The sequence below is a fragment of the Salvia splendens genome, chromosome 19, assembly GCF_004379255.2.
Source record: "Salvia splendens isolate huo1 chromosome 19, SspV2, whole genome shotgun sequence".
Classification (NCBI taxonomy): Eukaryota; Viridiplantae; Streptophyta; class Magnoliopsida; order Lamiales; family Lamiaceae; genus Salvia; species Salvia splendens.
This window is the reverse complement of record NC_056050.1, coordinates 14439699-14453249: the sequence shown is the minus strand read 5'-3', so window position 1 is coordinate 14453249 and position 13551 is coordinate 14439699. Positions and strand designations below refer to the sequence as shown.

General features: G+C 40.3%; 1 long non-coding RNA gene across 1 annotated transcript; it reads right to left on the bottom strand.

Moving 5' to 3' along the window:
• Positions 1-687: 687 nt before the first annotated feature.
• On the bottom strand, positions 688-1724 carry LOC121778774. Its single transcript, XR_006045726.1, has 2 exons — positions 1039-1724; positions 688-944 (listed from the first exon to the last, which is right to left on the bottom strand). It is a non-coding gene; the product is annotated as an uncharacterized LOC121778774 (long non-coding RNA).
• Between the last annotated feature and the right edge of the window lie 11827 nt (positions 1725-13551).

Sequence of the window (13551 nt, the reverse complement as noted above, 5' to 3'; positions counted from 1 at the left end):
CAGACTCTGTAGAGGAAATGATAGAAATTGTCCGACAGATCCGAGAGAAAATTAAAGAAGCTCAAGATAGACAGAAATCCTATGCAGATGTTCGCAGAACCGAGTTACAGTTCCAATCGGGAGACAAAGTCTTTCTGAAAGTATCCCCGTCGAGAGGGATAACTAGATTCGGCGTCAAGGACAAGCTAAAATCGCGTTTCATCGGACCCCATGAGATCCTAGAAATCGTTGGCCCTGTGGCATACATATTAGTACTTCCACCGAGGTTTGGAAAGGTGCACAATGTGTTTCACGTGTCACAATTGAGGAAATAGGTGTTCGATCCCAAACACATAGTACACCAATAAGATATGGTGTTAGAACCAAATTTGAGCTATGAAGAAAAGCTAGAAGCAGTTCTAGACCGAAAAGTAAAAGAATTGAGAAATAAAGCTATTGTAACAATGAAAGTCCTATGGAAGCACCACGACTGCGAGGAGGCGACGTGGAAGCTTGAAGACCAGATGAAAGAGAAATACCCAGAGCTTTTTGCCTGACCGAGACAAAATTTCGGGACGAAATTTTTAATAAGGAGGGTAGAATGTAATAGCCGCGATCTAAATTCTCAGAATTTAGACTAGAAATTTAAAGAAGAAAGACGAAAGAGTATTGGTTCAATTCTTGAGAAAACAAAAAAAAAACTCAACATTTAGTATCGAGATAAGTCTTAAATTACAGATGTTGACAAAGAAAAACAAAGGAAACGAAATACACATGAAATATTACAGAGACTTGTTTACATGTTAAAGAAAAGGAGAAAATTACGAGTAAGAACCCTATCTCCTTACAAATGAAACTACTAGCTTCGAGCCTTCCTTCTTAGCTTGGATTTCGGTCCGATTGTGCCGACAGCCCGATGAGCCGAGACATCCAGGGAACCCGCTCTCGGTAGTTAGCCATGACCTCTGCCAAACCAAACAAAATCAAAGAGGAATTCCATGCTTCATAGAAGAGAAAAGGGGCAGCGGGACCCCTCCGGGAGGAGTACGAAAGGCTCACCAATTGGGACAGCCTGCAGTAGTGCAACTCCTTCACATCTCCAGCCCATGTCCAGCCGCTACGAGCCAAGAAAAGGAGCACAACTACAGCTACTCTACAGAGCTTCAACTGCAGAGATTCAGTTAACCACCTTACAGAGCTCAGTCCCTGCAAAAACCGTACCAAAAACTCAGATAGAGTGCTGCAAAGACAGGGGGATAAGGCCACTGCAGTAGAGTAGTAAATGTGGATGGAATCGCATTTTTTTTTACGACATACAATCAAAGTGGGGACCCTTTTTCCTGCACTAAACAGCAACTTTCAGTTACACACCCTCTATGTCTCACCCTCTTTCACCACCACATACCAATTAGCAAGATAATGCATAGAGAGCGCGAGAGAGACAAGTCTAGGAGCAAGATACAAAGTGGTGAAAAAAAGGTAACCTCCATATCCCTTTCTTTTCCTCAAACTCAAGCATGAATCACAACATCACATAGAGACACCGCCACATAGAAACCTCATTTAGCATGCTAAATCTCAAGTAAATCAGTTGAAAAGAAAAAGACACCAAGCATGAAGAAATTTGGAGTTATATTACATGATGGAAACTGAGGAACAAAACGCTACTGCCACATGCTCAACATCTCAAATAATCTAAGACCATCAGCAGTGGGGCGCCCTAAGGCGCGCCCTATGGTGCGCCACGTCAGCATTTTTATCCTCCTCCTTCTCCACCTGCAGTGGGGCGCCCTATGGCGCGCCACATCATCAATTTTGTAATATTTACAAAATACATACGAATTAAAAAAAAAAACTAAAATACATTTAAAATACGAATTTTAAAAACTTAATTCATTTAATAAAAATTAATACATTACAATGCTAAATTATAAAAAACGCAAACTTCAGCCGCCGCCTTCTCGCGCTGCATTTGCGAATAGCATGCCGCCATGGCCTCTTCAACGGCTGCATCTAATGCTTCGTCAATCGAACGACCGGAATCAGACGAACTAGAACTATTGGTGTCTTCGCCGGGATTCATTTTCGTTGGATGTTGAGAGATAGTCGATATGTTTGTATGCACAACTGAATGAGAAAATAGATTTATATAAAAAAACGAAACCGCGTGCCATCATCCGCGGCCTTCACAATGGGGCGGACGATGTTGCGGACGATGGCCATCGTCCGCGACGTCCGCAATGGAGCGGACGATGGCGCGGACGATGGCCATCGTCCGCGGTTTAAGTCGCGCCCGAAGCATAGGCCGCGACTATCGTCCGCGGCCTATGCCACACACCCACAGTGGGGGCGGACGATGAATGGCGCGGACGATGCGCGCCATCCGGCGTGCCATCGTCCGCCCATTGCGGATGGCCTAAGGAATAACAATTAAAAATTTGCAATTGACGAAGGAGTTTGAGTTGGGTTAGAAATAGCTTAGCTTTAGTCGGAACAGCGAAGGTGAGAGGGCGGCGCCTCGAGCTTCGCCGAACAGCAACTGAGGCAGAGACCTCGCCAGAGGACGACGAGCCTTGCTGGACTTCGTTAATGGTGCGCAAACACCGGGAGTGAACGACGGCGACGGCAGCTCGACGACGCTGAGACGCCGTGTAGTGACGGAGGTGAAGCGTGCGGTTGATGGTGGCGGCGGTTCCATCGAGGAGCGACGCCGCGGAGTGGAAAAGGCGACGCCTTCTTCCCACCGGCGACTCCGCCGCGAGAGGAAGAGGAGCGCCACCGCCTCTGCACTATTCTCGATTCACGCATTGAGATATGGTATATCATCAGAAGTTTAAAAGACTGCTGTCTATTTTTCAGAAAGAAATAACAGTTTTAGTGACCGGGACTTATTTTGCGTTCAGCTTGGCTGACAACTAAAGGAGAAAATATTTTCGGCATGAGCCCACTGAGTGCATCAAGTACTCAGCCCTGCATATTGTTTTCCTTAATGTGCAGGTTGATCGTTGTCGAAGCCGAGGAGGTGTTGGGACAGAAGACTAAATAAGTAGAAGGATAGCTGGTGTAGTATGTCTTCATACATATTACATCTGTCTTGGTACTCTTCCGTTGCGCAAATTTAGAACTTGCTTTTAGCAAAGACAATTGTTCCATAACTACTCTGATTCAGTATGATTTGTACCCTCATCACATTTCAGACAATGTTCCTTTGATTTAAGCATCTTATGATGAGTTGAGACAGTTTCAGTAAGTTTTGGTCGCGATATAGCTACACTTTCTTTGACTAGGGAGATGTGGTCGTGACATGTGACTATAGTATTATTTGTGAAAAATGCGGGAATATATAATTGTTAGAAATTTGAAGTGAACTAATTTTGTGTGACGGGTCGAAATGAAAAAAGAAGATCAATCGTTAGAAATTTGAAGTGAGCTAATTTTGTGTGACGGATCAAAATAGAAAAAGAAGATTATTGTTTGTGAAGGAAGGAGTATAAAATAGTTAGAAATTTGAAAACATAATATTTGAAGAAAAAAAACTATTTTAATATTTTATTTTTTATCTTCTGTTTATCATGGATGAGATTTGAATGTCCGTTCTTGTTCTTCCTTTTAATATTGTACTAGTATGTAATTTTTTATACTCTTACCTTCCCAAAACATTTTATTTTCGTTACGTGATTTTATTTTCGTTACGTGATTTTATTAGTATGGTTTTGTGAATTAATAACACTATAACAAAGTAAGAGGGAGGAAAAAGTTGATATGATTTTGTTTTCATTTTAAAAAATGTTTCATTTTTAATGGACAACACAAATGGACAAGTTATATTTTTAATTGGACGGAGAGATTATTATATATATTCATAAATTATTTGATCTAATTATATACGCAGTACTACATAATTATTTTAGAAAATCAAATTACTATAAAACAACATGCTTTTGAAAAGTTCTTTTTACATTAAAAATACTCCTCTTAATCTCAATAAAATAATTATTGATTTTTAAATATGAAATTTGTTTTAAATTATGCATATGTTTTTAATTTAGACAATTATTTGGATTAAGTATTTCGTCTTTTGGATCTGTATGGCATTATTTATTGCTGTTTGTCATCTGTATTTAAGGTTTTATGACTATGCTTAATATTGTATGTTTTAACTATTAATTACTACTCTCTCTGTCCACAAAGCAGTGGCGGATCCAGACATTTTAAATTGGAGTACAAATCGGATGTTAAATAAACATACAACACATAAAAAAATAATATTTTAAAATATAAACAAGGTAAAATAAATTATATACATGTATATATAAAATACCACAAAATATTAAAAAGAACGAACATATAAAACTTAATATTCAAAGTTAACATAATTAGTATACAATATAGAAAAGGTAAATAAGTATACAAAAGTACGGAGCATATAATTATAAACTATAAATGGAAAAACAAGTGAGGTAAATAAGTATACAAAAGTAGGAAACATAGAATTATAAATTACAAATGGAAAACAGGTGAGCTAGGGAGGTATTGAACTCGGGTCTCTACTTAGAGAAAGTAACACGCCAACCAATGCACCATCAATGACTTTCTTAATCCTAATATCAATACTATACTACATACACAATAACTTGGGGGTACAATTGTACCCCCTTGTTCTATGCTGGCTCCGCCAGTGCCCCAAAGAATATGCAATTTAGGTTCGTCACGGGTTTTAATGCAAAATTAGTAAGTAAGAGAGATATTGAGAGAAAAAGTAATTAAAGTATTGTCAGTGGAGAACGGTTCCTACCTCATTAGAGTAAAAAGAGTTTCCAAAATTGAAAGTGCCTATTCTTGTGGGACGAACTAAAAAGGAAAGAGTGTATATTCTTGTGGGACGGATGGAGTATTACTTCAAGAAGTAGTTGTAACTTGTAACTAAATAATTTATACATCCAAAATTTTAAAATATTTTATTTAACATTATATTTGTATATCTGGATATCTGAACTTTTAGGGGGTGTTCAGGGTACATGAAATGAAAAGGGGAGAATATAATCTTATTTAGAATTGATACTGTTCCACCAAGTTATATTTTGGCCGTTTCTAGTGTTCAAGTTCTCATATATATATAAAGAAATGGGTTTTTCATTTCATTTTTTCAGTTATTTGAAGGGCCCCATCATCTATACTTCCTAAATTGCCCTCATCAAAATTAAAACCAGCCACTGCAAAATTTCTACGCGGTAAACCTATCAATTTGATTTCATTTCGGGGAGGAATAAAGCTTGTGCGCTGCTTCTGTTTGCAAATTGAGGAAGCCAAATGGAACGATGCAGTCGGGACACCAGCATGGGAAAGGTATGAACGACTCTCCCCAGATTTTACACAAAAGGAATGTATATTTCAAGTTACAACGACTGTGATTTGTTCAGGATTTGTTGTGTTTCCCCCAAAAAATAGAGGAACATTGCAATTCATTTCTGATTTTGTTACAAATGGGACCCTATTGGTGTGTTGTCGGTCACGTCGTCATGTGCTATTTCTTTTTGCATCAATTGTTGAATTTGTACCGACATTGAAGTAAATATGTCATCTTGTTTGCTATTTTGTACTGACATTGAGGAGTTATAGCTTTGATTAAGTGGGTGTTTTAAGTGATTATTTAATCTCTGGGCATCTAATTAAGGTTTGTCTCCATTATCCGGAGGTCCAAATGTAGGTAATATGTAACGCCCGCATTTTCTAAGGATAGAAAACACGGTTGATCGCGACTAGGGGAGGATTAAAGAAGCGGGGAAGAAAGGGGAAAAACAACACAACTCGACCATAGCTCGAAACAAATGAGAATAGCTCGAATAAAATCAGAGTATCATTTCAACAATCAACAACTCCAAATGAAAAATATCTCAACAATACACGAACTCAAAAGAAACAATATTTAGCGGAAGCATTTCGAGAGTAGAATAATGTTATGTATGAAGACACAACATATTCTAGACATTTGATTGACATTCTTCACTTTTATGCTCAACACCCACCGCACTCGTCACCGCTCAACCTGCACATAGGGAAAACACATGCAAGGCTGAGTACTTGATGTACTCAGTGAACAAATGCCAAAATAATTTAATAAAAACAGTTATATCATGCCATCATTGAGTGACATCGGGGTTTTAACTTGAAAAGGCCCGAGACACTAAAAATATCTCAAACACAAACTTTCAACTCATCCTCAAATCCTTTTTCCTCATCATTTACAAACACAACCATTTCTCCTTGATTTATTTAAGAAACTGCTATATCTGTTCTTTAGGGTGCCGTGTAAGGGGCCACTTTCCACTAGCACGAAAACCGGCCAACCCGTTCGATGACTCACAGTCCTCATCGTGTACACTAGCCCGAGCAGGGACGCACCCTTGCTAGGACCCGAATTCGATTAAACTAATAGTAGGGACTCACTCCCCACTATGCAATCATCAACATCAACATCAACATCAACCTCAACATCATCAACATCAACACCAATCTCATCAACATCAACATCCTGTGAACGAGAATGTGGCCGCAAACTTGATCACTAGACCGGCCGACCCAAAAGACGGCTCACGATCTCCATAGGTGTACACTAGCCTGAATAGGGACTCACTCCCTAGACAGACTCGAATTCGATTTCACTAGGTCTAGTAGGGACAACTGCCTTGCTAAACAAACAGATAGACATTTCTCAAACAAAAACACGACATGATATTCCCTTTGCAAACTTTATTTTCCTCAAAAACGTATTTGAAGCATAAATAATTTTTCTACATAGGTCGAACATCATCTCACATCACATCAACAAGTCGAGCAATTCACAACCACTCAAAAAAGCTATACCGCGCAAAACATGACAATCACTTTCACTTCAAACACATAAATCACATAATCATATAATAATCGCAATCACATGCATTTCATCACATAAAATGATGCTCAAACCAATATATTAAATCGAAAGCTCTTAAAAATACTTTAGTTCGAAAGCCCACCTCGTTCGTTTAAAGCCTTAACTTGTGTTCCATTCCGTCCTCGAAAAGCGTGTATGATGTCACCTGTTGATTTAATATTCTGCGGCCCAAATTTCCATTTAATTAGTTGGCCCGGACTCAAGTTAACTCCAATCCAATCTCCTTTCTTTTCAATCCCATTGAATTGCCTCAACACCAAATACTTATGTTGCAGCCCACAATTTATATTACTCCAGGCCCAAATAAAATTAGTATAGTAGCCCAAACAAAGGAATGGTACAGCAGCCCAAAAGCAAAATGAGTAAACTCATTTTGTATAGTGAGAAACAACGAGCCCCTTCATTATCCTCTTCCCCAATTTCATCTCTCCCTCCCCAAATCTGGCATCTCCATCTATCTATCACAAATTGAGTGCAACACCTTTCTCTCTGTCTCGATCCCTCCGTTCTCGGCCTCCCTCTCACTAATTCTCTCTCTCTTCGGCCAAATCGAAGGAACTCACTCCCGTCGATCCCGGCGTCTGCCGCCTCTCCATCTCCGACTTCAATTCTCCGCTGGGTGTCCGCCGGAAGAGGACGCTGCTGTCGCGCCTCTGCTCCGTCGCCGCCGGGAAGAGCTTCTGCTGGCTGCGTCATCTACACAGCCGTCCAGCCGAGCCGCCGCTGCTGTCGGAATCGCGTCGCCGCTGCTCCGTCGTCGTTCGATCCAGCCGGGAGATGCCGCCGCCGGGAGGAGCCGCTGTAGCCACTGCTCCGCCCCGAAACATCACCGCCACCGCTGCTGGATCGTTGCCGCCCCGCTGCAGCCACTGAGGCAGCCGCTGAGAGTACCGCTGAACGGCGTGGTCCCCTATTTCTCCCTCAATTTTGTTTTCTTTTCCTGATTCCTCAATTCTTTGGTAAACTCTTCTTTGCACTCTCGACTTCTCTGTTTCTTTGGTATTGAATGAATGAAATGGTGAAAAATTATGGAAACTGATTGAATGAGATGAATTCGCAGAGTTGTGGGTGATATATATGTGTACATAACTGATTTCATGGGATCATGGGGAGGTAGGAACCGATTTGTTCCGGATTTTGTGGAACAGAATAGTTGTTGAGTGGATTGGGCTGTAAAGTGGGCTCATGAAGAAGAAATAAAAAGATGATTTGGGCTTAAAATAAAGTTCTCTTTAAGTAATAAAGAAAATTGGGTTAGGAAGGATAATGGTTTAAACCCAAAAATGTAAAATTCTTCTCTCGACAAAAGAAATAGGGTCGAAAAATTTTCAAGTGCACAAACGACGATCCTTTCAAGAACACAATAAAAATAGTGGAAAAAGTTGGGGTATTACAATCTACCCATCTTAACCAAAATTTCGTCCCGAAATTTACTTACGTCCTTCGAATATAAAATTTCTCCATCATCTTGTCTTCCAAGCAGCTTCCACATGTCGTTTACTTCCTCATGTCGTTTAATTAACACTGTAGTTGAAAGTCGCATCGCTGCCACTTTTAATAAATTACGCGAGATTAGACTATATTAACTTAAATCGCGCACTTCTCATCATCCCTCCTTGTCTTGCACCCTCTTTTGCGTTTGAACTTCATTTCGTCTTCGCTATCTTCCATTTCTTGAAATCTTCCTCGTCTTCTTTTTGTTCTTGTCGTTTAGGGAAAACGTAGGAAATAGTAAAATAGTTCACACATCAAGCTTGCTCCAAAGTTTCACGCAATTTCAAGAAAAAGTCTCATGGTCCATCGGCCTCCATTCGCACTCCCGATCTCCTTGCCTCGTCGTGCCTTGATAAATTAGGGGTTCACCCCAAATTTTCAGATTCTCGTTCGTTTTTGTCACTCGGGAAAGTGATCGATTATTTCAACTTAAAACTACGGTTCGCGCATACACAATCTAGTCTACAACATAAGCACTCTATGTTCGCAACATACTTCATCATCTCACATCTCAACATCTACCACAATTAACGTCATTTATACCATAAGATAAACACACAACATTTTCACATCCCATAGCAAAACACTTTCGCACTTCACATTTGCATTCATAAAAATTTGACACAAAAGCTTTCTTCAAACTCTCGCCATTTTCCTCAAAAATTTCCAATCTTACTTTCAATTTTAAAGTAAAAGTTTTGACTCAAAATTAAAACGTACTTTCACATCAACTTTCATCCTTCGTGTAAAACACTCCATAGAATAACGCATCATACTTTGCACATCATAACATAATATCATCACACTTCCATAGCTCAATTTTCCAAATGAAAAAGTTAAACTATTTTTCTCGAAACTCAAAAATTTTCGAATGATTCATAAACACAGTATTTCCATTGATCAATTTTTTTCATAAAAGATAAATCACCCCATTGCATAACATACATCTTTCTATCACCATAGATTTTCATCTTCTCGCAAAACACACACACACATATATATACCATAGCTCCTCTATTCCATTGTAAAACATACTTTGTTTTAATAACCATAGCTTCTTCTATCCCATTGTAAAACATACTTTGTTTTAATAACCATAGCTTCTTCTATCCCATTGTAAAACATACTTTGTTTTAATAACCATAGTTTCTCATCTTCTTTCTTCAAAACTTTCTCATAAAATTTTTTCAAAAAAATAAATTACCTCTTTCTTGATTGAGCGTGGCGAAGCGGGATGTTGAGTCTTCAATACACAATTATTATTTATCTTCTTTTATTTATTATTTTATTTATTATTTTAGTCTAGCGAAACAAGTCTAGACTAAGATTGAAAAAGACTCTCGGGTCCAGAGCGGAAAGAAAAAGTTGCTCTGATGCCACTCTGTCACGCCCGCATTTTCTAAGGATAGAAAACACGGTTGATCGCGACTATGGGAGGATTAAAGAAGCGGGGAAGAAAGGGGAAAAACAACACAACTCGACCATAGTTCGAAACAAATGGGAATAGCTCGAATAAAATCAGAGTATCATTTCAACAATCAACAACTCCAAATGAAAAATATCTCAACAATACACGAACTCAAAAGAAACAATATTTAGCGGAAGCATTTCGAGAGTAGAATAATGTTATGTAAGAAGACACAACATATTCTAGACATTTGATTGACATTCTTCACTTTTATGCTCAACACCCACCGCACTCGTTACCGTTCAACCTGCACATAGGGAAAACACATGCAGGGCTGAGTACTTGATGTACTCAGTGAACAAATGCCAAAATAATTTAATAAAAACAGTTATATCATGCCATCATTGAGTGACCTCGAGGTTTTAACTTGAAAAGGCCCGAGACACTAAAAATATCTCAAACACAAACTTTCAACTCATCCTCAAATCCTTTTTCCTCATCATTTCAAAACACAACCATTTCTCCTTGATTCATTTAAGAAACTGCCATATCTGTTCTTTAGGGTGCCGTGTAGGGGGCCACTTTCCACTAGCACGAAAACCGGCCAACCCGTTCGATGACTCACATTCCTCATCGTGTACACTAGCCCGAGCAGGGACGCACCCTTGCTAGGACCCGAATTCGATTAAACTCATAGTAGGGACTCACTCCCCACTATGCAATCATCAACATCAACATCAACATCAACATCAACCTCAACATCATCAACATCAACACCAATCACATCAACATCAACATCCTGTGAACGAGAATGTGGCCGCAAACTCGATCACTAGACCGGCTGACCCAAAAGACGGCTCACGATCTCCATAGGTGTACACTAGCCTGAATAGGGACTCACTCCCTAGACAGACTCGAATTCGATTTCAATAGGTCTAGTAGGGACAACTCCCTTACTAAACAAACAGATAGGCATTTCTTAAACAAAAACACGGCATGATATTCCCTTTGCAAACTTTATTTTCCTCAAAAACGTATTTGAAGCATAAATAATTTTTCTGCATAGGTCGAACATCATCTCACATCACATCAACAAGTCGAGCAATTCACAACCACTCAAAAAAGCTATACAGCGCAAAACATGACAATCACTTTCACTTCAAACACATAAATCACATAATCATATAATAATCGCAATCACATGCATTTCATCACATAAAATGATGCTCAAACCAATATATTAAATCGAAAGCTCTTGAAAATACTTTAGTTCGAAAGCCCACCTCGTTCATTTAAAGCCTTAACTTGTGTTCCATTCCATCCTCGAAAAGCGTGTATGATGTCACCTGTTGATTTAATATTCTGCGGCCCAAATCTTCCATTTAATTAGTTGGCCCGGACTCAAGTTAACTCCAATCCAATATCCTTTCTTTTCAATCCCATTGAATTGCCTCAACACCAAATACTTATGTTGCAGCCCACAATTTATATTACTCCAGGCCCAAATAAAATTAGTATAGTAGCCCAAACAAAGGAATGGTACAGCAGCCCAAAAGCAAAATGAGTAAACTCATTTTGTATAGTGAGAAGCAACGAGCTCCTTCATTATCCTCTTCCCCAAATTCATCTCTCCCCCCCCAAATCTGGCATCTCCATCTATCTATCACAAATTGAGTGCAACACCTTTCTCTCTGTCTCGATCCCTCCGTTCTCGGCCTCCCTCTCACTAATTCTCTCTCTCTTCGGCCAAATCGAAGGAACTCACTCCCGTCGATCCGGGCGTCTGCCGCCTCTCCATCTCCGACTTCAATTCTCCGCCGGGTGTCCGCCGGAAGAGGACGCTGCTGTCGCGCCTCTGCTCCGTCGCCGCCGGGAAGAGCTTCTGCTGGCTTCGTCATCTACACAGCCGTCCAGCCGAGCCGCCGCTGCTGTCCGAATCGCGTCGCCGCTGCTCCGTCGTCGTTCGATCCAGCCGGGAGATGCCGCCGCCGGGAGGAGCCGCTGTAGCCACTGCTCCACCCCGAAACATCACCGCCACCGCTGCTGGATCGTTGCCGCCCCGCTGCAGCCACTGAGGCAGCCGCTGAGAGTACCGCTGAACGGCGTGGTCCCCTATTTCTCCCTCAATTTTGTTTTCTTTTCCTGATTCCTCAATTCTTTGGTAAACTCTTCTTTGCACTCTCGACTTCTCTGTTTCTTTGGTATTGAATGAATGAAATGGTGAAAAATTATGGAAACTGATTGAATGAGATGAATTCGCAGAGTTGTGGGTGATATATATGTGTACATAACTGATTTCATGGGATCATGGGGAGGTAGGAACCGATTTGTTCCGGATTTTGTGGAACAGAATAGTTGTTGAGTGGATTGGGCTGTAAAGTGGGCTCATGAAGAAGAAATAAAAAGATGATTTGGGCTTAAAATAAAGTTCTCTTTAAGTAATAAAGAAAATTGGGTTAGGAACGGATAATGGTTTAAACCCAAAAATGTAAAATTCTTCTCTCGACAAAGAAATAGGGTCGAAAAATTTTCAAGTGCACAAACGACGATCCTTTCAAGAACACAATAAAAATGGTGGAAAAAGTTGGGGTATTACATAATAACAACACCGGGAAATGTCCATGAGGGGCAGCTTTAGCAGGGTCGATACCGACGATCTGTATAACCCTCTGTTTCACTTAACACCATATGTGTTATAACGTTGTTTTTAGATGAATTTCTGTTTGGGATGACGGGTTTTTTTATTCTAGTAGTGAGTGAGTCACCGAGGAACAAATTTCGCAAGGGGGAAAGATCGAGACGGATGTGGACTCTAAAGAGAAGGACATACTTGCCGCGACACTGCTAGAGCTCACTGCAACGGGCTGGAAATCGGCAACGGTTTCAGGGCGGGGTACCTAAGCAAGATAGAGAACAATCTTCATGCAGAGTTCCCAAATATGGACTTGAAGGGCACCCCACACATAAACTCCAAAATCTTGCCATGGAAGAAGACTGAAGAGTTATGGCTGTCTACGATCCATTTTGAGTCGAAGTGGGGTAGGGTGGAACAATCATGGTGATCACAAGATTGATTGAGTGATGATCAATGGGACCAGATAGTACATGTATTATGCTATAAAAATTTGTCACCTTGTTTTGAATTTAACTTAGCAATTGGACAACAATACAGGCGGACAAAGATGCCAAATATTGAAGTGGAAGTCTATATTTGGCAAAGATCGCGCTTCAGGGGGTGTTGCTGAGGAGTTAGATGCAGTTGTTGCTCGTCTCCGTGCACAAGTTTCTTGAGGCAGTCAAGTCAATGAAAATGACTACCACCCCTCCTTTGAAGATTTCATCCCTGAACCATACACTCTGATGGCCGTCAACAATGAGGTGAACGATAACAGCTCCAGAAATAGTGGGAAACAGATGTCAACGGGCAAAACTAGCCCTCTGAAGTAGAAAAAAACCTCCCCTGATGCAGAGCTTGTGGAGTTCTTGGACACCACCATTCTGAAACAAATGCCTGTCTTGAGATGATTTCTACATGAATTGGATATGAGTTCGACATGGGTAAAGCATGAAAGGATGTCTTTGATAAGCTCGGCATCGTTGAAGGCCATACACTGTCCCAATGCTATCGTCTGTGTAATATTTTGGGTGACAAGCCTCAACATCTTGAAGTTTTTATTGGCATGCCGGCCAATGCTAGTCTTGGTTATCTTCTATGCCTTATCTAGGACGCACAAAA